This window comes from Dermochelys coriacea, chromosome 15 (assembly GCF_009764565.3).
Source record: "Dermochelys coriacea isolate rDerCor1 chromosome 15, rDerCor1.pri.v4, whole genome shotgun sequence".
NCBI classification, from domain to species: domain Eukaryota; kingdom Metazoa; phylum Chordata; order Testudines; family Dermochelyidae; genus Dermochelys; species Dermochelys coriacea.
In genome coordinates this window covers 12,195,152-12,220,518 of record NC_050082.1, presented here as the reverse complement: position 1 = coordinate 12,220,518, position 25,367 = coordinate 12,195,152, and the positions used below count along the sequence as shown (strand labels likewise).

Below are 25,367 nucleotides of genomic sequence, written 5' to 3'. Positions count from 1 at the left end.
ACTAAATTCTCTTCTTCCTTCAGAGAGGCTGGCACAGGGTGAAGTGCCAGGTAATTGTAAAGTTAAAGTCACCAAAAAACCCAAATCAAAATTGAAAGCTGTGAAAAAAGTGAATTAGATAGACTTATTAACTAATTGATTCTCATAGGACTAGCTCAGCGAAAATAAAACACAAACAGATGGAAGTATTGATAATCATTACTTATGAGATTATTCCAGAGAGCTGATCCTACGTTCTGTCAACAAGAGTTATTTTCCTAGAATTTAGCAGATGCCAACCAAAATTAACAAAGGAAACTTGATTTTGAAAAATTGACGAAAATAAAACAAAACCAGCCACGAGAAGAGAGTATGTAAATCATTACAGTTAAAACAGGTATTAATGCTTAAAGAGCAACATCTTAATCAAGTGGGAAATTCTAGAATGTAAGGAAATTTAAAAAAAGAAGATAATCTGATTAGCTATGTCTGAAGGACTAATATGATGGGAGTATAAAGTTCAACAAGTAATGACAAACACAATGGTATTCAGTTGTCTACTTGGAATGCTATTGCTTCAAAAGAGTATTTCTATTCAATTGAGATAGTAGTCAGGCACCGTTAACATAATTCAGTGTCCATAATTAAAGGACTATTGCCATATAACCAGATATAAATTAAATTAAACTATGTCACAAAACAATACTAGACTTCAACTTACTATCAAAAATATCTAGGCTTGGCTGAATCTGATTTTTTTTTTTTTTTTACAATTTCAGTAGCTAATATATTTATTTTAAGTTATTTCATTTTTATCTATTTAAATGTTCACAGATGCAGGAAATTATGGAACGGCGGACAATAGGGGACCCAATTTTTTAATGACAGATGTTGAGATTAAAAAACTTAAAGCTTTATAATCATTAAAACACAAATCATCAATATCACACGTCAAAATATACAAAGTAAATATCCTTAAATCAAATTCTAATAAGTTGTCAAGCAGCATGTTTCTTACTTTGCCTCACTGTAAAGTTTAAATTATCGTAGATGGAAATGTTTTTTCCATCAGTTTGTGTGTATGATGAAATCCACATTTACAGATAAAAATCTAATCTGTCTAAGCCTAAAAATATAAACTACAGGAGGAAAAAAATCAATATACAAGCTAATAAGATAGACAGGATACTGCTGAGTAGTGTTAGTGAAAGGCTAGTAAAGTAAACTAGCAATTCCGTTTTAATCCTGGTCTAAGAAAGTGGTATTTCTAGGACTAAGCACGGGATTCAAAGACATAAATATCAAGGTCATTGGACATTACTGCTTAAAGTCATGGAGTGTTCAGTCACACAATACAGAGTGGATGGTGTAGCTCTAGCTGTGTGCGTTAATGTGTGTTTAAAATGGTGAGAGATAATGAAGCAGTTCAGTCAAGCAGTGTGTAAGGGGAAAGGTGAAGTCAGGCAAAGTGAGCAGTGTCTGGAAAAGCTGGAGTTGGATGCTGTGGGGATGATTATGCCATCCAAGTCAATTTGCACAGAGGAGAGAGGATGTCTCTCAAAGACAAAGCACATAACAAAAGTTAGCAAAGTGGACACAGAAAAGAAAATACAAAACTCAGTATTTAAGACAGACAGCACAGTTTGAGTTAAACACAGAAAAGTGGAAATGAAGAGAGCGTTTGAAAGTACCAGGCATTCACCTACACAGAATAACTTCTGTAGTTAGTAATACACAAGACAATCTGAATCAGTGTAGAAGAGAGTGTTTTAGCATTTGTAGCATGAACATATGAAGATTGAAGCAAGGTTAGGAGTTAAAGTACAGAAAAAGAGCACAGGAACGGTTGAGGAGGGGTCAATCAATGTGAACTAGACAGGCAATATAGCAGAACAGAGTGATGTTTTTAATGCTAGAAAGTTCTCATTAGTACTTATGGAAAGTCTTAACAGGACAAGAGGTAACGATCAAACAGTGATCTCTCACAAAAGTATGACATACAATAATTTGTGTGTGTATATACACAGCAAAACAATGATAAGACCAGTGTTAGTTCTTTTAAGCAGTAAAAAAAAATATAACTATTAATCTGGATGATGGTTAAAAAAGCCTTATACAAAAATGATGCATCTCCTTAAGATTACAGTGCTCCATTTGGAAATAGGCAGTTAAAGGCGTCTGATTTAAATCCTATAACGCAGTCTCCTTTAGGAGAAAGGTTTCAAAATCTAATTCAATGCAATATGTTTTTTGTTCCTAGTGTGGCCTTTCCTTCTACTATTTGAAGCCATGATCTCAGCATTATCTCTGGAAGTTGTTAAATTGTATATGCCCAAATTTAAGTCCTATCAGCACAAGAATCTGGATTTATGGATTTATTGAACAAAGCTCTGAATTCCAATTCATTTAATTACCTAGGAAAGCAAAATGTTTGCTCTCCAAGGCCAAGTTCTGTGTTACCTTTGAAGTGCAGAATTTTCCTATGGAATATTTTAGCAATAAATATTGATTTCCCAGTCCCTCTACTCTTTGAGCAGATTAGGAGAGTATCAGCTTTAACTTAGCTGTCTTTGGAGTTTTCTCTAGTAGTGGTGGGATCTTCTCGGTGTCTCTGATCTTCAGGAAAGTTTCCTCTTTCCCAAGCTGGGCTTATAGTTGGAATTTTGGGCCCAGAAGCCAAACCCAAAGGTTTTTGTCTATGAAGCACTAATTTAAAGAAACTCAAGTGATCATTCCTTGCTTGGGTAGCCACTCTCTGGGTGAGATCAAAGACAACTCTGCACTCAGGATCTGTTGATCTTCAAATGAGGCTGCTTCTACTCACCTGGTGGTGGTGCATCTTTTATGCATTCTTCTTCCATTCAGATGGACTGATGAGTTGAACCATCCCCCAAAAAGATCATTGTCATAATTTTGTGCCTTTTCATTGTCATCCCCAAAATTTGATGTTGTCCCATCTTCAGGTTACAGGTAAATCCATCATTGTGGCAGGTCTGGTGTGATTGCATTCTTTTACCCATCCAATAGGTGGCATCCACGATTCAGAAAAGTTAGTTTTCCCATGTAGTTGCAATTCTTTCCTGGAATTTTTTTAAATTTTTACTTGGCATTGTAAGTGTATAATACTAACAAAATTATCTCAGAAGTTTTTAGTTTGGTTCTCTGCTAATTCTTCATGAAACAATGAACAGTCACATTCTGATTCAGAGTAGCAGCCGTGTTAATCTGTATTCGCAAAAAGAAAAGGAGTACTTGTGGCATCTTAGAGACTAACAAATTTATTTGAGCATAAGCTTTTGTGAGCTACAGCTCACTTCATTGGATGCATTCGGTGGAAAAAACATTCTGTTGTAAATTTCGGGATTATTTTCTCAACATTTCATTAATTGTGAAGTTTAAAGTTTATGCTTCATTCTTTTTGCTATTAGCTTTAATTTGAGGAAAATTTTTCCCATCCGGCCTTCAAGTGTAGGAAGGTTTTCTTCCCCAATTTGATTTCAACTAACTTCCAGAGTTCATTATAAAATAATGACCCTAGCTCCTAATATTGAGTACTCTAGCTGTTCTGTTTTTGACATGATGTAGAATAACGTCCAGAAATATAAACAAGGAACATGATTTCTAACCAATATCTTATGCTAAATTATCAATTGCTACTCTTAAATCTCTAACATTCCTATATTCAATAGTATGCGCATAAACATTTCAACACTCATTTTTGCTAGTAACTCTTATTCCTAAAATAAGGATGCCTATTTACAATCTTCATTTGGAACAAATTTAGTCACACATTAATTATACTTAATTAATAGTTCTGTGCTTTGTTACAAGGAAGGAATTTGTAGTACAGTCACCGATTCTTAACAGTACCACCATATATAATCCATCTGGTCTATTGATTGATTGTTTTTCAGGATGGCAAGAGACACTAGTTGTGTCTGTCTAATCCTGAAATCTGGGAACATGCTTGGGGAGATTCCTATGCTAATTTCCTGGCAAGTCTTTAAAAGGTGTCTAAAATTAGAGGAAAGTTTAGAGATAAGAAAACTTTGTCAAAAAATCAATTAGAAGTGGCTTCCTTTCAGCAATAGCTGTAGATTTGTGGTTTCAACATTTGGCTGATAAGGATCACTTACGATGCATCAGTGCGTGCCTGAACATTTCTAGCAATATCCTTCATTTGTTTGTATAGAGGCTACAGATCAGAGTGTTATTTAGGTTAGTTTCTAAACAGCCCTTTAAAAGGCATTAAACCATCTCTTTTGGGATTAAACATTTTGAGATCTTTGGTGTGTTACATCTTATTTCCCAGTTTTACACATGTATCAACTTGATAGCAGAGCTATCCAAAGTGTCAAAGTAGAAATCTAAGCAGAGAAAAGGAAGGAAAAGGGTGTACTTGGTCTTTTCTTCCCTCTTCTTGAAGTTTTCGACATGTTTAAGAATGTCGAGGAGACCATATGTCTGTTCTCCCACATATATTAGCTTTCCTTGAAAGTAACAGATAAGGTTTATATAACCAGGGTTTATCAGAAGGTATTATCTTTGACCTAATATTCAGGCATTTCTGCCAGTTCATTATGGGTACACAATTCAGATCAAACCATTTCTGAACATAACTACCAACCTTATAACCCTTCTTCACAGTGAAAGAAATCTAAGGGAAGTTCTTTAGGGCTCAAAAAGAAAAGGAGTACTTGTGGCACCTTAGAGACTAACAAATTTATTAGCTCACGAAAGCTTATGCTCAAATAAATTTGTTAGTCTCTAAGGTGCCACAAGTACTCCTTTTCTTTTTGCGAATACAGACTAACATGGCTGCTACTCTGAAATCTGTCATTATTTAGGGCTCAGTTAAACTGAGTGAACAATGGGCGTTATACGCTACACAGCCTGCTGACTGTCTCCTTCTTATACACCCTAAGTTCTGTTAGCATTTTGGACATTGTGACAGATCTGGCAATTTCCTGGACTATCTTTGGGAGTGTTTACTAGATTAACTTTACATATCATTGTGGGCCAGGGATTGTATGCAATTCCATGCAGGAGGTGACCCCATCCCAACAGGAACTAAGATCAATGGCGGGTGATTAGGCAAATTCACACAGGTTGTAACACTCCAGAGAAGTGCCACCCCTCCTGGGGAGGCTCTCATATACTGGTTCAAACTGGATTCTCCAGAGACCAATAGACAATGAAAGGCCTTTTGGATAAACAGCCTGAGTTTAAACTGACTCAGGGCTTTTGTCCTGATCCAGCAAATGGACAGGACCTCTGGTCCAAGTGGGGGTCCCAAGCCTTCCTAGGAAGGTGGGAAGGACTTTGGCCTACTGAGGCCCATAAGTCTGAGTGCTAGTAAGCTTTTAGCATGTGTATAGGAACTATTATGTTTTTACTATGTTTTCTCTAGAATGCTTTCACCTTAAGAATAAAAGTGTTTGCTTAAAGAGGGCTTTGTGGTAACTTACGACTGTAGGCAACTATGCTGTTTATAGCCGCTGAGAGGAAAGCAAAGCACAGGCTCTGTTTAGGCAGTCTGGTTTGTTGGGGAACTTGCAGCATAGGCAGGCATGGTGCAACCTGGATAAACCCTGCTCAGGAGGGAGAGACATAGGTCTTCGCCCAGGGACCTTGGAAGGGGAAAACAGGTTCAGTTGCCCTGAACAGTGTCACACATCTCTTCCAGTCTTGAGTCTAGGACTTGAACATAGGCCAATATCTTTGCAGATATATTGGAGAAGTATAGGTCTGAGTGAAGCCCAGGTCTCCCCTCCTTAAGTATGGCAGCTAGCAGAGCCCTAAAACCAAAGAGAGAGACCCTATCACTTGCCCCTCGATACATTTTGACTAGAACATGATACAGTTCAACTGAAAAAAAAAAAGTATTGCTAACTGGCTGTGACATTGTCAGGAGCAGTAGGTTACAGTCTGTGTGCACATTCAGAGCGCCTTGGCAGAAAAAGGGTTTGCAACCCCTCCAAGGGAATATTAGGCCTTCCAAAGACTGAACTTCACAATCTGGAGAGAACTTGAGGGCAATGGATGCAGAGAAAGCTTAAGGTAGCTGGAAAATCTACCCTTCCTCCCCCGCCTCCAGAAAATTCCATCTAAAAATAATCATTTGAAGTTTTCCAACAGAGACTTTGGCTTTTCCAGCACGAATTTTAGTTTCAACTCTAACTAATATTTTTTTTTTGCTTTGACTTAAAATGCAAATTTAGTTGTTTAATATAAATTTCCCCCATTTACATCCAAAGGAAAAAAGATAGGAGAAGGTAGGTAAGTGGGGAAAATCCACTTTTCATATGTACTACTTGCCAACTTTTCCCCTTGGGTGGCCCCCAAAAAAATCTAAAGACTGGAAGTATAAAAATAAAAGTTTCAGTTTCCAAAAACCAAAATGACATTTTAAATGTTGATTCAAAACTAATTTTTATTTTGATTTTCCCCAATTGGAAAGTCAAAAGCCTTCATCAAAACAACATGTTTGGAAAATTTTGATGAAGCCAGATGTTCAAAAGCTTTCCCCTCTATTGGGTCAGAAGATTTTGACTAGATCTATGCTTAGTTAAATAAGAGGACTGGCCTTCTGGTCAGTCTCCATATGGCAGATCATGTACTTAACAGCATTCAAGGGAGGCATGGAGGGCAAATCTGCTGTTCCCTTGTCCATAAGCAATCCCACAGACAGAGCTTTGCCACCTGTAGGTCCCAGGTGATCATCTGCTACAGAACCTCTCTAATTCCCCCTTAGCTCTCACAAGTGTTGAAAATCTTTATCAGCTCCTGTCCTGTCATGCAATTTCCCAAATAGTAGTAATTGCTCTTCCAAGTGCCAAAGTATCTACTTAGCACTAGCAATAATTAATTATATTTCTCTTAAAAAGCACTCTGAGGAATTCCCAGTATCTGATGTCTATACTCCCTTGTTCATTGAAGTTGAGTTCCCTCCATCTAGTTACTTTTCAATTAACAGCCTCAGAGGAGGACATTAGTTAAACATTGACTGAAGAATCAAGAATTCACCCCTTTTAATCTTTATTTTGTGCTCATGAAAAGTACCATACTGAGAGCCCTGCAGGCTGAAGTCCTTGTTTACAAATGAAACCAAGAGTTAATCAGTATGCTTGACTTCTGATTAAGAGGGACCTCGCCTATGGAGAGTGTTCAGAGTCTTCTTAGGTATATATATGGCCCTCGTTACCATGGTATCTGAACCACTCAAGCCTTTAGTGCCTTTAGCCTCAAAGCCCTGCAAAGCAGGGAAATATTGTTATCGTTAAAAAAAAACAAACCCAGACTGGGAATTGAGGCAGAGAGAGACTAAGTGACTTGCCCATAGTCACACAGTAACAGAAGAGGGACTTGAACCAACTGTCCCAAGTCATAGTGCCCTAACCCCTGGACCTTCCTTCCTCTGGCAACATGAGCACTTCACTTCTTTGCCTTCTTGCTCAGCCTTCCAGGGTTGCCAGTTAATGCCATCAGATGTTAACTTTTGGTCCTTAGCAACAGACACGATTTTAACCAGCCACCTACCTAATCATTAAAGACTCCAAAAATCTCATTATCAATCCCTCAGCCAGCCAGCCCTCTTCCTACCTATGACCTAAGTTTTCCTGCCTCAGGGCATGAGCCACTATAAAAAATGCTGGCTGTATTAAATTGAAACACTAAAGTAGTTTGACTTAACTATTACAATAAAAAAGTAATTCCCAACAAGGTTCTATGCTTCCTAAAATAAAGGTGTTATTCCTTTCCTGAGAGAAACCACCACCAAAGGTAGAAAAAAAACCCCACCCTGAAGTTCCACTAAACATCTACATTAGCTTATTAATATTGAAATATGATGATCTATTTTTTAGCCTTGGAGATACACAGAAGTCCTCTGCAAGGTATGTAAACCTTTGGAATACCTTAAACTACATAGGATAGGATTTTAACTTCCGATATACGTCTCACGCTCTATAGTACATCACAAGTGCGAAAGCTTCCCATTTGTTACACTTATCGATTCTAATACAAGAATAATTTCAGTGTGTGTGGGGGTGTTTGCAAGAGATCCAAAGAGCAGGCTGAGACAAAGGAAACTTTTGGAAGGTAGGTAAATGGAGACCCACATTTTGACCCATAAGAAACTAACATGTTGCAGGTTGAGAAAGATGAGAGGTAGTGGGTGAGAGCACTGATAACCATCAGTATCCAGACTGGTGCCTGTGGTCATTAGATTCCAAGGCCAGAAGGGACCATTGTGATCTAGTCTAAGCTCCTATATTACACAAGTCAAAGAACTTCCCCAAAATAATTCCTTGAGCAGATCTTTTAGAAAAACATTCAATCTTGATTTAAAGATACACTATTACTTTTATCAACCAAACTCAATCCATGTGTACTTACTGTTTAAAGTCTACAGGATGGACAAGCTGGTGGTCATGACTACACAGACCAGGCTGTTCCAGCCTTAAATTTGCAGGAGAAACAGCACAAAGACAACTTAAGCTCTACCCCGTACATCTGTTAGTCCTTTATATTAAACATGGAGTATACTTTCTAGGTGGAGAATTTACACTGTGATTTGTTGTACAGAGTTCTTTTTCTTTATGTTAGCTTATGTGCACATACCTGTGATATAATGAATCTCAGCTTTGGAACAACACTAACACCAGGTGTTTTAATCCAAAGATGTAGTTTTGATCTTGCATTAGATTTAGGTTTCAGCTGTGTCCATACACTAGCTTCAACTCCAGTGATGTGTCTAATTGAGGGTTCATGGAATTATTTTGCTCAGGGGGAAGATTTGCTGTCTGTAGCATATTTCTACAGTCCCAAGTTGTTATAGAAATACAGTGAGAGTTATGTATGGTTGTTCAAAAGGCCAGATTTTGTAACACTTCTGCACTGATATTAAGGTTTGGAAGTTTTCATGTAGATATGGAAAGGTTGTGTTGTTTCTACAACAGGCTGATTTAGTCTGTGGCTATTGCTAGTGTGTTGTTAGAGGCAGAATGAAGTTGTTTGGATTCTGGTCAGTGATAATTGCTCTGTTTACTGGCCAGTGCATACGCCCATAAGGAGTTAAAGTTACATAACAATTAAACCCAACATTAAATTGGAATTTCTAGTTCTGAGATTTTTAAGTGATACATATAGTGGTTGTTTTGAACCTCACATAGCAACCCTTAGGTAACTAAATATTTTCACATGGGTAAAGAAAAAGGGTTGATTGACACTGAATAAGACATTAGCTAACCTTAAAATCCACAAAAATCAACACAGAAACATCATTGTTTTCCTGGTCATCATCAACTAGCAAAAAAAATACCCAGCAGAAAATACCCTCCTTCCTCCACCATAAACATTAATATGAAATTAAACTGTCTGGTTTTGCCATCTCTCTAAATACAAGATCTCCAGGTTACATTGAAACAAGATGTGCAAGTTGGTCCCCTCTACTTTCCCTTTCTCCCAGAGAAAAATATTTGTCGGCACATTAAGGATGTTTTCTTTCCATTGTCCTTAGGATATAATTTGTTGACATTGAAGTACAAGCACCTTGGAGATAATTTCTGGAGCGATGTTTTTAAATTGTTTCCCTATTCATTTGCAAGGTTCTCATCCCTGCAGTTTTTCATAGCTGCTTTTCAGCAACCTCTAATCGATCTGATGTGACCGATCTCACCACAGAAATTCCAAGAGGCACCATCTGGGATCTCTGACAATAGGGTGACCAGATAGCAACTATGAAAAAACGGGATGGGCGTGGTGGATAATAGGCGCCAGTATAAGTCCCAAAAAACGGAACTGTCCCTATAAAAACAGGACATCTGGTCACCTTACGAGACAAGAATTAGCATGTAAACAGAACTTCTGGTCTCAGCAAAGAAGGGGAGACAAGAACAGAGCATTCACATCAAAGTCTCTGCCCTCCAATTGCTGAGACATTGCCACCTTCTGCCCCAGTCAGCTGTCAATATTTGTGCTTAACAAACAGCATTTGCTCAAGAAACTCCCTGAAAAAGCACAAGAACAAATCCGCACAGACACACCCCTAGAACCCCGACCTGGGGTATTCCATCTGCTAAACAGTACTTCATTGTTTCATGAGGCACATTTCGCCTCTGACATCATAACCTGCCCAACATAGTAATCGGTTCTTATTCAATTTCAAGATAAGGGACCTTTGACCTGAACATAAAGATAAAGAGATCATCTTAAAATAAAGAGCAAAAACATGCCTACGTTAAAATACTGGGTGAGGCCTTGGCAAAGTATCTAAGAGACTTTATCTGAAAGAAGCACCTTCAGAGAAACAAGACTCGGACACAAGCAAGGCATCATCCTTCTCTGTTCTATACGGTGTGAGCCCATGTGCATGCTAAATTAGAGACAATTGCCATGGCTAATATTGGTGGACACAAGCCAGACATCTGAAAAGTGTTCTATGGGAGCTTATAGAGGCCTCCTTTCTCCAGAGTCAAGAATGAGGTTATTTGTGGGAGGCTCCCCTTTGTACAGGAGCAAAGCTTTTTCTTAGTCCTATCAGAACACACTCTGGCTGAGCAGTGGGTTTAGCCTGAGGTCAGGCAAATGGCTGTCTCAGTCTGTCTAGATTGTCTGAGTGGCTCTAAAGCCTTTTCATATTAGGGCGCTTAGAAGACTTACATGCCTCCCTCCCGAAGCCCCCAGGTCCGATTGAAGAGCCTCCTAGCAGCCACCCTACCAGTTTGCTACATGAGAAGCATAACATGAAGGTTACAAGGGGTAAAGATCAGCTCATTCCAGCCTGGGGCATGCTGCTGCCAGGCTTCCTTCCCCCGCAGTGTGGCCATGTGTTGTGAAGTCCTCTTAGAGGCACAACATAGGGTGAGCTGCTGGAGATTTCTAGGGCCTACTTCTCCTCTCCCTTATACCAGTATTATCCAAGAGCAACTGCACTCAAACCACTGAGTTTGGGTTTCATCCATGCAAGCAACATCAGAATCAGACCCATAGGCTGTGCGTGATGGGGAAGGTAGCAGAAAGCAAATGTTCAGCCTTCTAATGATTTGTTGCATTAAACAGCTGTCTGCCACTTGCCTCCTGGCAATTATTTGATCCCAGTCTCAGAGAGCTAACCTGCTGCTGGAGCCCCCATGGCTCTCCCTAGAGAGCTGGAAAGCCAATCCAAACCCAAACCGCGTTGTATTTGACAAGAAAGAGATGAATGCAGCGGAGGGGCCATTATTCAGACAAACTGCAGTTCTCTTTCCCATTATCAGGGCAATAAAAGAACAGTGTTTGCTAACCTGGGACAGCCTTTGAGCCTCAGAGCACAGAAGCAGGCAGCTTTGCTGACAGAGCTTTGGAAAGCAAGCAGTCAGCAGATTGGAACCTGCGGAGAGCAGTCATTTTAGAAAGATGAAACGGTTCTCTGGCCTGGGAGAGGGCAAAGCCAATTGAGGCCAAGGGCTTCAGAGGACCAACCCATTGGCCCTAGAGCCACAGCTCAACAAACAAAGAGTATCTCAGCACCAGAGTCACTCCCTCATTCCAGGAGTAATCCAGCCCCCAAGAGAGAGTAGCTCAGGTCATGTGCTTCCATTTATAAGCCCTGGATTTCCCCTCTAATGGGGTAATTAACCCAAGATGAGCCCAGCCCCCATCCAGACAGGCAGATGATGAAGGAGTATCTGCTAAAGGAGAGATTTTAACCCTTATCCTGCCAGCCACAAGGGGCGACTGATACACTGTTCCACAGCTCATTGTTGATTAGATTTAATCCCATCCCTGAGACTGCTCCAACGCCCTCCTTTCCAGAAGCAAGAGCCGGTGTCCCTTGAGCTCACATCCTCTTGTTTCCGTCACTTTCCCTGGCAGTTTATAATTATTATTCTTCAGGTGCCTGGGTTCATTATTTACTCCTGATTTTTAGGCCATGTGCTGTACTTTCTGAAACGCTGCATGCTGGCCCATTTCACCAAGCTGCTTTATTAACCCCTTCTTCCTCATTTTGAACCCTCTGGGCGTTGCTTTCTCAGTGCCTGTGAGCCTGCCTCTGCGAACCTCAGTCAGCCCTAGCCTGGGCCACACGTGCAGCCCCACAGAACTCTCCTCTCCCTTCCAGTTCTTTAAGAAACCTGGGCACAGGAGAGGGTTTTTCTAAGAAAGCGAAAAGACAGGCAGATGCGAGAGAGAATAAATACACGAGGGAGAGACAGCAAATGCACACACCAGCTAGAAAAGAAAAGTAGAAACAAAGCGAGACAGCAAATGAAAGAGGCGGGTGGGGGGCGAGGAAGAAGAAAAGCAAAGGACGAGGGAAGACAAAGCAAGAAATGATGCCCAGTCTTTAGGCTAGTTGCTCCTGGTTCATTTAGTCCTGCTGCGAGGGAAGATTTGGTGGCAGCAGGACTAAATGAACTAAAGGACTAAAGGACTTTCCTCAGCAGACATCTCCCACCAGCCCTGCAAGCTGCAGGAAAAGTAGAAGGCAGAATGCTGTTGCTTTGGGGATTTGAGTCTTTCTTTTGTTCTCTTGGGCTTGATGATTTGTTTTTTAAAACATTGTGCCACAGCAGCAAGTAATTTATTTGCTGGCCTGTCAAGCCCTGATTCAGGGAAGAGAGGCAGATTTAAGAATAATTAACGGGACTGAGGGACAGATCCAACACCCACTGAAAGCAATGGAAAGGCTCCCACTGACCCCAGTGGAAAAGTGCTCAGGCCCTGAGTCTGGAAAGTGCTTAGGCCCAGGTCCTCGAAGGTTTTTAGGCTCCTCCTAACTGCCACTGATTTCAAAGAACATTGGGAGCCGAAATACCTTTGTGGATCTGGGCTTTAGCTACCTGCTTAAATCTATCCCCCCATTCATTGAAGTTAATGGGATCTATGCAGGTTCTTAAGGTACTTTCCCAAACACGGGACTTAAAAAGGGGAAAATGGAAATGCAGGTGTGGCTGGAGTCAGTAACCATAGGGGGAAAGAGGCCCTGCTGCAGTCCCTCTAGCCCCCACTAGCAGGCTGCCCGTCAATCACCCGATTGACAGGCCTAGCCAAAGATATCCTCCTTTCCTAGCATCTGTGTCTATTCCAGTGCTGGCATTCTGGGGACTTGTATTCAGCTAATAGCACTTGTAATAGAGAGTGTAGTTAAGGGAATGTTGCTTTCATGGTTACTAGGACGATTTTTATGAATAGCTCTGGTTTGTTTTGTCCATCCACTCCTGGGAGGTTTGAACATGTCCCTGTGACAGTTCTTTGGCATGTGCTAGGCCCTGTACAGCCAGTGCACAAAGACAGTCCCTGTCCAAGAGGCTCACACGTGACACATTAGGTAGGACGCTGAGGGGTGGGGGTGGGGGTTGTGATAAGGGGATTTTGTGAATAGCTTTTCCAGCAGAATGGTCAAATGGATTATTAGGTGCAGCAGGCAGAGTGGAATCTGCCAAGCGGGACGTGGCTGAGATACCCTAGGGCCGAGATGGGGCCGGCCCCTCAGCCTTTCCGAGGGCATGCGTAAGGGTGCATGTTGGGGGGGGATCAGCAAGAGGTTTTTCTGGATCCACCTTGTTCTTGCAGTCGGTAAATTGCTTCCTGGATGCTTTGTCAGACAAGTGCCCCTCTGTAGGCCGGTCCCAGGCAATGCTTGCTCAGCCATGCATGTCTGCGTCTGCCCTTAAGAGTTTTGATTTTTGATCCAAGAATTAGGTTTGGCCAGCTCTGCTCCACTGGGCAGCTCTCTTCAGCCTCACTGGGCTGTTTCCTCTCACTCCCACCAGTCAGATTAGTGCTACTGCCTCTGGCGGTGCCCTTTGCTTGTCATACACGAAAACCTGGCACTGCTACAGTGCCTTTCATCTACACATATTAATTAATGAATGTCTCATGACTCCTCCATGAACTAGGCAGGAATTACTATTATTAACAACGGATGGATGGGTAAACTGAGTCACACAGTAGTTGAATGGCTTACCGTAGCTCACCCAACCAGTCAGTAGCAAATCTGAGAAATGACCACAGGACATGTGACACCCATTCCCTAACTCTAACCACACTCTCTGTAAAGAGACACAATCCTGCTAAACCAGACACACTCCCTCTCTTCAAATCCTGATCCACAGACAGGTAGATAGGACCCAGTTGTTTAGAAAGCAAAGCCACTGTAACAAAACATTATGAAACCAGCCAGAGAAGGGGTTTGTTTAAAGACAAGGAGCAAGACCAGGACACAACCCAACCAAAAATAAGAGTTCAGTGGGGGAAAATAAACCCACATGGTTGCTTACCCTCAGGAAAGCTGGGATGGTAGCTGGGAGCTGTTCACCTTCTGCCAGTGATACTAAGGATGGCTCTTTAGTCCCACTCGCTTTGTCCACGCTTGCAAATGGATTTCAGAAGTAAGAACTTCCAGTCAGGGGTTAGTGGCTGTTAAACTTTATAAATGGGAGTGGTCAGAAACAGAGCAGTGACTCCAGAGTCTGATGTAAAGAACTTGCAGCTCTTTGAAAACCAGCCTTGATGTTGGAAAATTGCTTCCCTGCCTGTTTTTCTTTTCCTTGCTCTTTTTGGATTTCTTTTCCCACCCGAGGTGATTTACTGCTCACAGGAGAAAGTTGAGAGCAGAGCAGTTAGACTTTTTGCAGGCTGTATTTTCTCATGGCAGGGAAAGTGGAATATAGCACAGAGAAAGGTAAAAGGTCTCACTTGAATTGGGGTGGTTCCTTGGCATCATGTTGTCCTAGAGCTGAAGCCCCGCTGGACGTGCTGTTTTTGCAACACTCTGGCCAACATGCTGACAACAGTTAGCTCTGCCCCCCAGTGGGGCATAGAGCGCCATTGCTCACTGCTCATCACAGCCAGCGGGAAAGTTCAGCCATGATAACTGAAGCCCTGGGGCCAGACTGACGGGCCTAGGGCAGCCACAGCCGAGTGCAGGCCCAGGTGTGCTCCGAGTTCCCTGGGCTGCGAGGGGCAGTGTACGTGACTTCTGAAGGGAGGCCAGCTCCTGGCATTGCCTGAGCGTCCAGGTGTTGCCTTGGACAGTGCTCGGAGCCACTCCAGAGAGAGACATGTCCAGCCCGTCTCAGCCAGAGGTGTGTTGTTGCCCATGGACAATGGGGTGGTTCCTCCAAGGAACCGCTCCACCCTCTGATTATAAAGAATTCAGTTTCCTTCTCTATGGCTTTGTTCTGTCCCTTACTGGAGGCTTTGTCTTAGATTTTGAAGACTAGTGCCACACACACTGCATGGACTTTAGCAGGTTCAGACATAGGTGCTGGAACTAGGGGATCTGAGGGTGCTACCGCACCCCCCGGCTTGAAGTGGTTTCCATTATATGCAGGGTTTACAGTTTGATTCAATGGCTCTCAGCATCCCCACTACACAAATTGTTTCAGCACCTCTGGGTTCAGAGCCCTGTTGCTCCTGATGATTTTTCTTGCTGAGAAATGACTACCCTAATGCATGATACTCCAAGGAAAAAAATCTGGGGCAGGTGCAGATAAGGCTGAGAGTAAGTTGGTTCTCACCGCAGACCTTTCTCCCCCTCCTCCGCTGTCGTGTCTATTTAGATAGTCAACATTCCAGGACAGATCCTCAGCTGATACACATCAGAGTCGCTCCATTGACTTCCACAGCACTGTGCTGCTCTACACCATCGGAGGATCTGGCCCGTCCTCTCCTACTATGTATTTGTGCAGCACCTAGCACAATGGGGCCCTCATCTCTGCTGGGGCCTCTAGACGAGCACAACCCTAAAATGCAGTCACTTCATACTGATAGGGCTAGAACCTTACTTTTTAAAATGAAAGCATAGCTCTCCAGAGGTCATTTGGCACCCTATTTTCAGTGCCTTGGAGCCACTCTGCCTATCTGATGTTAGTATTCAAAATCTTAACAACTTTTAAAACTAAAATCTAAGTAACTAATCACTAGTCTTGGACACAATTAAGTGAGTCCAATAAAGTTTTATTTCTCTTCTTTCTGCTCCAAGGAAGTTAGAGGACCTGGATGCAGGTGAACACCTCTAATTTCAGAGGATTGTAATAATTCTGGAAACCCTTGTCCAATTCCCTTCATATTGGGTAGACAATGTCAACCTCAGTCCCAGACCTAACCTGCCAAAGCTGAGGCTGAGATTCCTTTTGTTTGTGGATTTTAGTGGCATAGGAGTAGGTTGGGGGTAAAAAATGTCAAGATTATAATGGAAACTCGTTTGCAACCTTGACTGTGGAGTAGTCACTGCATAATATTCCATCTCTAGAATGGAGTCTTACTCCAGAGTCAGAGAAAAATGCTGCCATCTCCCTTCCCCCATCCATCTGAGAGACCCCAGGGCACTCTGAAACCATACGACTGTTCTGCCCCGTCTGGTATCCGTGAATCTACCTGGGCTTCCAAAAGTTAACCTTGTCCCCACACTGCATCATGTGACTAACACAAGAGTAGTCTAAATGTTTTATTTCATCCCTTCAAATGAAACACAGTTCAACTGACCTGGAGTTGAGTCTAGCTGCATCTCCCCAGGGTTCCCGAGAACAGCTTCACCCAGCTGGCCATGGGATGTTGATGTTTCACACCTAGAACCTCTACAGATGACAAGGTCCTTATTAACCAGTGGGGTAATGAATGCTGATCACACCCAGCGCGCACTCAGCTTTGGCATGAAGATTGCTGTGGACTTCTCTCATTACTACCATTAGCCATAGACTTCATATAGAAAAAGGCATCCAGCTAAACTGGCCAGTACCCCTCTGTTTTTACCTACATGGCACCAGGCTGCCCTGTACTCATTCATTATAAACTCTTTGGGGTAGGATTTATGGCCTTTGTGTGACACATCCTACATACTGTACAGCACTGCTTAAACACATGGCATAAACAACATCTTCCATACATCTGACCTAAATGTCCTTAATTGGGAGGATGGCCTGCTGGCCATTGTACAAGCCTATGACTCAGGAGACCTGAATTCCTGGTTCTACCCCTGATTTACTCTGACATTGGGTGAGGCACTTTCTCTTGCTGCCTCAGTTACCCTGTTGTAAAATGCCTTGATAGAGTCATAGAATATCAGAGTTGGAAGGGACCTCAGGACATCATCTAGTCCAACCTAGTGCTCAAAGCAAGACCAATCCCCAATTTTTGCCCCAGATCCCTAAATGGCCCCCTCAAGGATTAAACTCGCAATCCTGGGTTTAGCAGGCCAATGCTCAAACCACTGAGCTATCCCCTGACTCCCCAAGTCCAGTTATGAAAAAAACTAGCCTTTTGAAGCTAGGCCCTGAAGAGAAGGTCTTTTCTTTCCTGATTATCTGTTACAAAAGACCAAGATATAAGACCTGAGCTGTATAACAAAATGGCTGATCCACCCAGCCTTTCTTCTGGTTCCTCCTCTAAAGCCTGATAAGAACTAGTAACAATAAGGACAACTTAGTTGTGGGTGTCTGAAGGACTGACAGCTACCTGAGGTTGGAGGTGAGCTCTCAAGCTTTTTAGCATGCCTGTAGGGTCTTCTACTGGGTTGGGTTTTTTTACGTTTTCTCTGTAATGCTTTTACCTTAAGAATAAAGGGGTTTGCTTACAAATGATCGCACAGCTCTTTCTAACAGCTGTCAATATATAACCACTGGCCTTTTAGGCAGTCTGGCTTGCTGGGGATTTCACAATGTAAATCAGGGAGCTGTGCAGGGTCAAGAGGGAGTGAGATGCGGGTCTCTGCCCAGGAGAGTGAGGTGACCACTACTGGGCGGGGACTCACATTTCTCTCTCTCTCTCTCCCCCTCCTGACCTGGGTATTTCCAGTCTGTACAGTTCCCTTCCTATATTGTGAATGCCCCAGCAAGTCAGACTGTCTAAAGAGGCCTGCTCTGCCTGCCTTCCTCAGAGGCTATACAGAGCATCAATGCTCATGGTTAAAGGCCCACACAGCTCCTTCTAAGCAAGCACATATATTCTTATTGCAGAGAAAACATGTAAAAAAAAAATTTTAAGCACCTACATGCATGCAGCTAAGGTTACCAGGGATCACTCCAACTTCACAAAGGGCTCTGGCAGGTGAACAGTCCTTCAAACTGCACCAAGTTGCTTTCTTGTGGTTACACATTCTATTTCAAGGTGGTTATGAACAAGCACCCCCATGAAAAGTTTAGTCCCTCCTTTAAACAACTTGGGTCTTTGATCTGTGAATAGATAATTCATAGACACTGGGTTTCTCCTGAGGGCATAGCTTCAAAAGGCTGGGCTTTTGCATAACCGGGGGAGTTACCTTTGCACACACCTTCACCTAGAGATATCCTGGAAAATCCACATACCTTTAAAAGGTCACAGTGTTTAAAATAGTCCTCTGAAGTGCATAACACATCTCACAGTTTAAATTAGGCAGGTCTCCTCCCTAGAGACATTCCATGTAATGCCACAATAATACATAAATATTTGCAGTTTTAATACAATGGCCTCCTAAGCTGCTTAACCTTAATTCAATAAGGTTTGTCCAGGATATTGCCTTAGTGGTCACAAATGCATACGGCCTTTCTAGCAGAATGTTTATTATATTCATCGTTTAAATATGAAGCGATGAAAGATAATGGCTTAAATGCTGTCCAGGAAGTTAGTTAATGGGTTGCTCCAGGATGCCAGTCAAGCACTGTAGTTACAATCACTTTTTAAGGGGGGAGATGTGACAGCTATAGCAATTTCCTGAAAGATCCTTGAAAGCCTGTACTGTATTAAGTTTATATATTATTGAGGGGTGGGACAATATGTAATCTCTCTGGGGGGAAAACGTGACAGATATTGCAACTCCATGTAGTATCTTTGGGGAGCCATTTCTACTCAGTGGGGCGGGGGGGAGGGTTATCACAGCTCCTCCAGAAACTAAAAACAGTGGTTGGTGATTACCTCACAGAGAGGCACCATCACCTGGGAAGGCTCCCATATACTAATTCAAACGAGATTATCCAGAATCCAACACATAAAGGACTTTAGAATAAATAGCCTGAGTTTAAACTGACTCAGGGCCTCCTTTGTGACCCAGCAAACACACAGACCCTTCTGCCCAAGGGGGAGCCCTAGCCTTGAGGATGGATTGGACAGACTTGACCTACCAGGTCCCATAAGAATGCTGTAGAGTTGCCAGCATTGCATTTCAAAAATAAGGGACTGTTTTCTTATCACCCCTGACCCACCCCACCTCCAGCTATTAATTATTATTATTAATAATAATAATCAGCACTCACATTCACTGGGGTATTTCTTGCTGTTTTTTTGCAGCACTCAGCAACTCCCCCTCTTGCTGTACAGGGATGAAGTACGGGACAGTCAATTTTCTATTTAAATAAGGGACATCCCTTGTATTATGTGACTCTTGGGAACCGTATACTGCTGGGTACCCGCTGGTGAGCTTTTAGCATGCATATAGGGTCTTTTTTTTTTTTTTTTTTTTTTTAAAACATGTTTTCTCTGTAATGCTTCCATCTTAGGAATAAAGGTGCTTGCTTAGAATGAACTCTGTGGTAACTTGTAACTGCAGGCAATACACTGGTCATAGACCTGAGAGAGAGCGAGCAAACCATAGTCACTGGCCTGTTTAGTCAGTCTGGCTTCCTGGGTACCTCACTATGTAATCCAAGCAGCTGTGCAGACTTAAAACCCTGCTCAGGAGGGAGAGAGACACAGGTGTCTGCCCAAGGAGGTGCTGGCCAGGAGCCAGGAACCTTTCCTGAGCCACAGAGCGGAAATACAGGTGCAGTCGCCATGAACTGCGCTGTATAGTAACAGACAGATGCTTTCAGAGCTTCTGTCTCCAGTCAATAGACAACTTCTCTCTCTGGCATTTAGCTAATACATACATTAAACCCAGACGAAGCTGGAAATGGCAACTGAAATCGCTGGCTGTGATTTGACTGCACAATGCATGGAGCTGTGTGGGCTGTTTTTGCTGGTTCTTATGGCTTGGTTTCTCCTCCAGTGTAAACAAGAAATGAATAAAGCATGAAGACAGCTCAGACTCCTCATGCAGAACGAGGCCACATTGCATTGCAGCAAAGGAGTTGAAAAGAAGTTCAAAGTACTTGCTACTTAATGTCAAACTATCTGATTGCTGTAAGGAGCTGTTTGGTGACTGATTCCTGCTAAAGTCTACTAAGATGAGAGGGCGCTGAACCCAGAGTAATGGGGGCTATTTCCATGGGTAACCAAAGTCCGCTCTTGGTAGCTGCACAAATCTACTTTCTTTTCTGTCCAAGAACCAATAAACCCCATTACGGTCAGTCCCAGAAGCAGAGTCAAGACCTGAATGGACACAGATACTGTGAGCTGGACTCTTTTAGCCTCTTTATTCCCGCTTTATGAAGATTTATTCCTACCTCCTGCCCCCTTATTCTTTCTGATGGGAGCTATTGGCATTAAATAGGATCTTTATTTCTGAAAAGTTCATTCCTGCTACTAACACTGCCCAGAGGATGGTAGTTATATCTCACTTAGTTTATTCTAGGTCAATCTATCACAATTAGTGTCTATGGAAAGTATTGTGATGTCAGAATCAAAAGACGACAACCTTAGAAAGGGAATAAGGAGCAAGATGAGCACATAGCCAACAAAGGTTGAGTTTGCCGCCAATGTCCTCAAACAGTACAAGAGACGGGCTGCACCAGGGGATGGGGCAGACTCATCACCAAGGCCAAAGCACATGTTTAACTTGCAGCACATGTTTAATTCCCCTTGATTTCAGTGGGCCTTAAACCCCTGCTGACACGATTGCATGATTTGGTGTGAAAATGTGATAGTGACCATGAAATTTATAGATATAGATGGGAAAGGGTTAAAACTGCTCCTCTTCCCATTGCCACCTTCCCATTCTAAAGTGGCAGGAGAGGGGCCCCCCCCCCATCTTAGAACGCCAAAGCGTTTAAACGTCATTCTGATTGGACAGACCACTCAGGCTGGGTATTTGCAGCAGGCCAGCTCCTTTTGGTAGAACATTACCAGAGCATGTAGCATGGACAAGTGCTAATGCATACATGGGAATATGGGTAGGGCTCCCCTGGCCAAGGGGCAGTCCAGGGCCTTTCGAACTAAAGCAGCACTGAGTGGTCCTGCCAGCCTCGCACACTAATAACATGCAGACCAGGAGAAGAGAGAATCTGCCTGTCTAATCTCCCATCTCCTGTATTATGATGTATTTAACAGTTCTACAGAGCAGCCCAGGAGCCAGGGAACTTTACACAGTGAGTAGAGGCAGTCTCTGTCCCAAAGGGCTTGCAACCCGAGTTGATCGGTCTGCCTTTATTATTATTTAGCACATGCGTACAACACCACAGGTGAGCAGACGGACTGACAGCTGTGCTGTAACGGTTCAGGGTCCCAAGAAGATTGGGGTGCAGTGAGTTTGAGGTGAGTGTGTTGCTCACCAATGGAGGAGCCAGGAGTGTGCATGCTCTTAGCCAGCGCTGGATTGAATAAAGGCTGATCACTGTCAATCCCATGCACAAAAACATTCCTTTCTGGGCTTTGCGGTTTGTTTTGTTAGCACCTCCAGCTGAGCACAAAAGAAGTTGCTACAGCCCCATCGCCTTTAAGCAAGCTGATGTCAGCGGGCCGGTACACCTGAACCAGTCACAGCTATGCCAGTTAGCTCCTTCCATGGGGAGGCTTGCTGCAGAGACATTGAATTCAACAGCCTGCCTGCCCCACCTCTGGGGTGAGTGCCAAAGAGGAACTTTTGCTGCTTTTCACCTGTCTTGATCCATTCCTGCTGCTGTTGTTTCCATTGCCAGGGGGTGGGGAGCGATCTCTTTACCAGGCTATAACGGGATCTCTGGGGAGGATTTTACTGCTGCTTGTTTTTATAGACTGCTGGGGCTGCGAATAGCTGGCAGTCAGTGTGCCAGGGACACCTGCACTTCCTAGCCAGCTGCCACATCACAACCAGCCCCTACCCCTGCACTGTCAGACTGGGGCCCTCACAGCTACTCACAGGCTGATAGAAACAGTATGCAAATGTGTGCATTGAAATGTACTAGATCCCTTTGGACAGCTGTGGAGGGGTCCCCTGCCTGGCTTGTCCCTCTGCAAAAACAAAACAACAAAAAAGCCCTCTGGAGGGCTTAATCTTCCAAATTTGTGCATCCCCAAGACCTGCATAGGTCTCAGGCGATCCCCCAGTGGGCAGGACTGAGGTACATAGAGGCCAAGTGCCTCTGTACCTGCTCTCTAACCACAGCAGCCCTCTTACAGCCCTGGACCAGCACAAACCAGCCAGTGCCACCAGATCCCTCCACAAAGGGTCCAGATCCACTGTGTGGAGTGGAGAAGCACTCAGGCATGTGTGTGGATTTACAGTGGGAGTTAATGTGTCAGATAGTGCTAGTCTCTCCTTCCCACTGCCTGCCTGCTTGTCCCCCTGGACTCCCAGATCTGGATCCTCATGGACCCCACCATCCCTCCCCTCCACACGGCTTCCTGTGAGGTCAGAGAGGGAACTTGTGCTGCAGCGGCAGTACTCCCCAATCCACAGCCCCCCTGCTGGAATCTGTTGGGTTTTCATCCCAGGATCTGGCCCTTTGATGGTCTGATACAAGTGCATCTAAAGGGCACTCACTCTGTGTTCACTCAGGCAGTTCCCTGCTGAGATTCCCAAAGAGCTCCACATGAGTACAGCCCAGGGAAGGCTGGTGTGGAGATGCTTGTGTCAAGCTGTCCTGCAGTGGCTCAAGATTGTGGGTACCAGCCTCAGGCAGTGTTAGGAAACAGGGAACAAACTCCAAACTGGCTGTGAATTCTATACTTAGATTTCACCAACCAGTTATCAAGTTGTAAACTCCTCAGGGACTATAACAGCCTTAACATGGAGTCCCAGACAGTCTCCTTGGGTGCTCTGATCTATCTTGTCACCCAGGTAAGTGTGCCTTTGTGATAGATGGTCCCTTACACAATGGTCACAGCAATATTTAGGTTACTCCCAATCCCAAAGAACCAGTCAGTTATCACAGGTCAATTGCGCCTTAGATCTCACACCAAAGACAACGCTTGTAGCCAATCCTGTAATAAACCATCTAAAGATTTATTATATAGGAAAAGGAAACGAGAGTTATGTACAAGGTTAAAGCAAGTAAACATATATATGCACAAATGAGTTCCCATCTTAAGTTTAAAAAAAGTAATAAAGACTTCTATAATAAGCAAGCTCTATATGTCCTTTATGGCTCACCCAGGCTAAACATTGCAGATCTTTTGCTTACGCCTGGCAAACCTTGCCCCCTAGCGTCTAAGCAGCATACAAAAAAAGTTCCTTCTTTATCAGGCTTTTTTTCCCCCCTCCTCCCTTCTGTTTTGGGCTGCAAACCTCAGCTATAGAATTCACTTGCATGACTTACCTTCATGGGGGGAGGGGAGAGTAAACAACAAAGTCTTTTGTCCTCTTTAACATTCCACATTAGTCTGTCTGGTGTCCATTGGCCTTCCTGGATGGGCAGAAAAGAATACCTTCTGTTGGAGACCAGCTTTTTACCTAGTTAACATCTTTCTCCTGTCTGGTGACTTACACTGTTACAGAGGCTTACAATGCAAATGCTCAGATATTACCTTATAATAGGGTATAGATGTTACAAGAGATTAATGCCGGCAGCAACTTCCAAGCATTCCATAAAGTCTAAAGTCAAATGCTTGTTTTAACAACACTACTACCCAGGTGGGCCAGGCTGGTTCCCACTATGTATTTGTCAATGTTCAGTTGAGACACGAGCATATGGGCTGCCAGCATCACACCCCAAAGTGCCTGGTGTCGAAGGCACATGTAGCATGTGGCTGCTTAGCATACCCTGAAGCACATCCTGCTCTTTATTTTAGTTTGTTTTGATAGAAAGGCTGTTATGTCAGGGCAAATTAAGTTACTCTGAGCTTATTAAAATCATGTTGTAATTTCTCAACTGGTAATTACATGCGACAGCAGTGACTCTATGTTCATTCTAGGCAGGAGCCCTGGCTAGAATTCAACCAGCTGAGTCAAGCTACAAGGTGCTTCCCGGCTCTGACAGGTTCTCCCCAGGATGCCACCTGGAACTAAGGGACCACCAAGTCGCCTTGACCTACCAGCCTAAGCTCCCTTTACACTGTACTGCTATGACCAGCCTGCCAAGCCCTCTGCCAGGTTCCAGCACACATACAGGGAGGGACACACCCAACCGCAGTTACATGCTGAAAGGTTCTTTAACCAACCCCTGCACAGGAAGGCACAGGTAGGGCACTTTCTGGTTCCTAAGACACGCACCTCCTCTCTGAAGCGTAAACCCAAAATTATACCATTTTGCACTGCACAGAGAATTGTACAGCCCCCCTCTCAATGTACAGAGGAAATATACAACAGATTCCTGCCCCGAGTTATGATTTCCTCACACACTGGTTTTAGACAAAGCAAAAGCAAGTTTATTAACTACAAAAGAATAGATTTTAAGTGATTATAAGGGACAGCAAACAGATCAAACCAGAATACGTAGTAAATAAACAAAACCGCAAACTAAGCTTAACATACTAGATTGGTGGATATGAATTAGCAAATTCTCACCCTGAGTGATAAACAGGCTGGCAGATTCTTAAGGCACAAGCTGCCTTTGCTTTGCAACTTGGGTTTCCCAGGTTTTCATACACAGGCTAGAAATCCCTTTAGCCTGGGACCATCACTTCCCCCAGTTCAGTCTTTGTTCCTCAGGTGTTTTCAGGTGTGTTGTTGTAGGGAGAATGAGGTCCCATCATGATGTCATTTCCCCACTTTCAATCTTCTTCCCACTTGCTGGAAGGCTCTTTTGCTGTGGCCTGAGTCAAACAGTTCCCGTTGTGCAGTGCGATCTCGGAGAGGATTCTATTGTACACAGCCCTGGGGAAATCCTTGTGAGTGTGCGTATTTCCGCAATAAGCCATTAACATTGTTTGGCCTTTTTACTGTTGTACCTGAAAGGCTGCTTGTGGGTGTTTTCAACCTCACAACGTGTTTCAGTAACACATACGTAGCCAAACTTCATAACGTCACATAGGACGGTAGCACATACAATCCAACGAGATATTACTGTCTAGCAGATCAAGACTTTTAGAATGACACCTCACAAGGCATACTTTGTGCAAATCATATCCTAATTACATGATAGTGGTGCATATTGGGGTGCAGGGTGTCACACCGGCATCTACACTGGGAAAACTGTCAAGATGATTGGGGCTTAGCAACCATGTTACCTAAACCCAATTGCAACTCAACCACTTTCCTAGTGGAGACAGCCACAGCAGTGATGAGAGGGAGAATACGGTATGCACAGAAGGCACCTTCTCAGCACTGGAAGTGGTCCCTCCACACCCAGTTCAACCCTCATTTACAGCCAGGCAAACTTAGCGAAGTCACTGATCTTCCATATCAGGGTTAGGGC

General features: G+C 43.3%; 1 protein-coding gene across 4 annotated transcripts in view; it reads right to left on the bottom strand.

Moving 5' to 3' along the window:
- The window catches only part of GGT1 (gamma-glutamyltransferase 1), a 60,538-nt gene that overhangs the window by 32,605 nt on the left and 2,566 nt on the right, over positions 1-25,367 (bottom strand). The window contains exons 2-5 of one of the 4 annotated variants that reach the window (XM_038372942.2): positions 23,331-23,417; positions 16,453-16,544; positions 14,244-14,390; positions 11,265-11,350 (exon numbers count right to left, since the gene is read on the bottom strand). The gene's annotated coding sequence lies outside the window, so the exon portion shown is untranslated. Of the gene's footprint in view, positions 1-11,264; positions 11,351-14,243; positions 14,489-16,452; positions 16,545-23,330; positions 23,418-25,367 lie in introns of those variants that run through there. The other 3 variants (XM_043498269.1, XM_038372941.2, XM_043498270.1) reach the window with 3 other exon arrangements.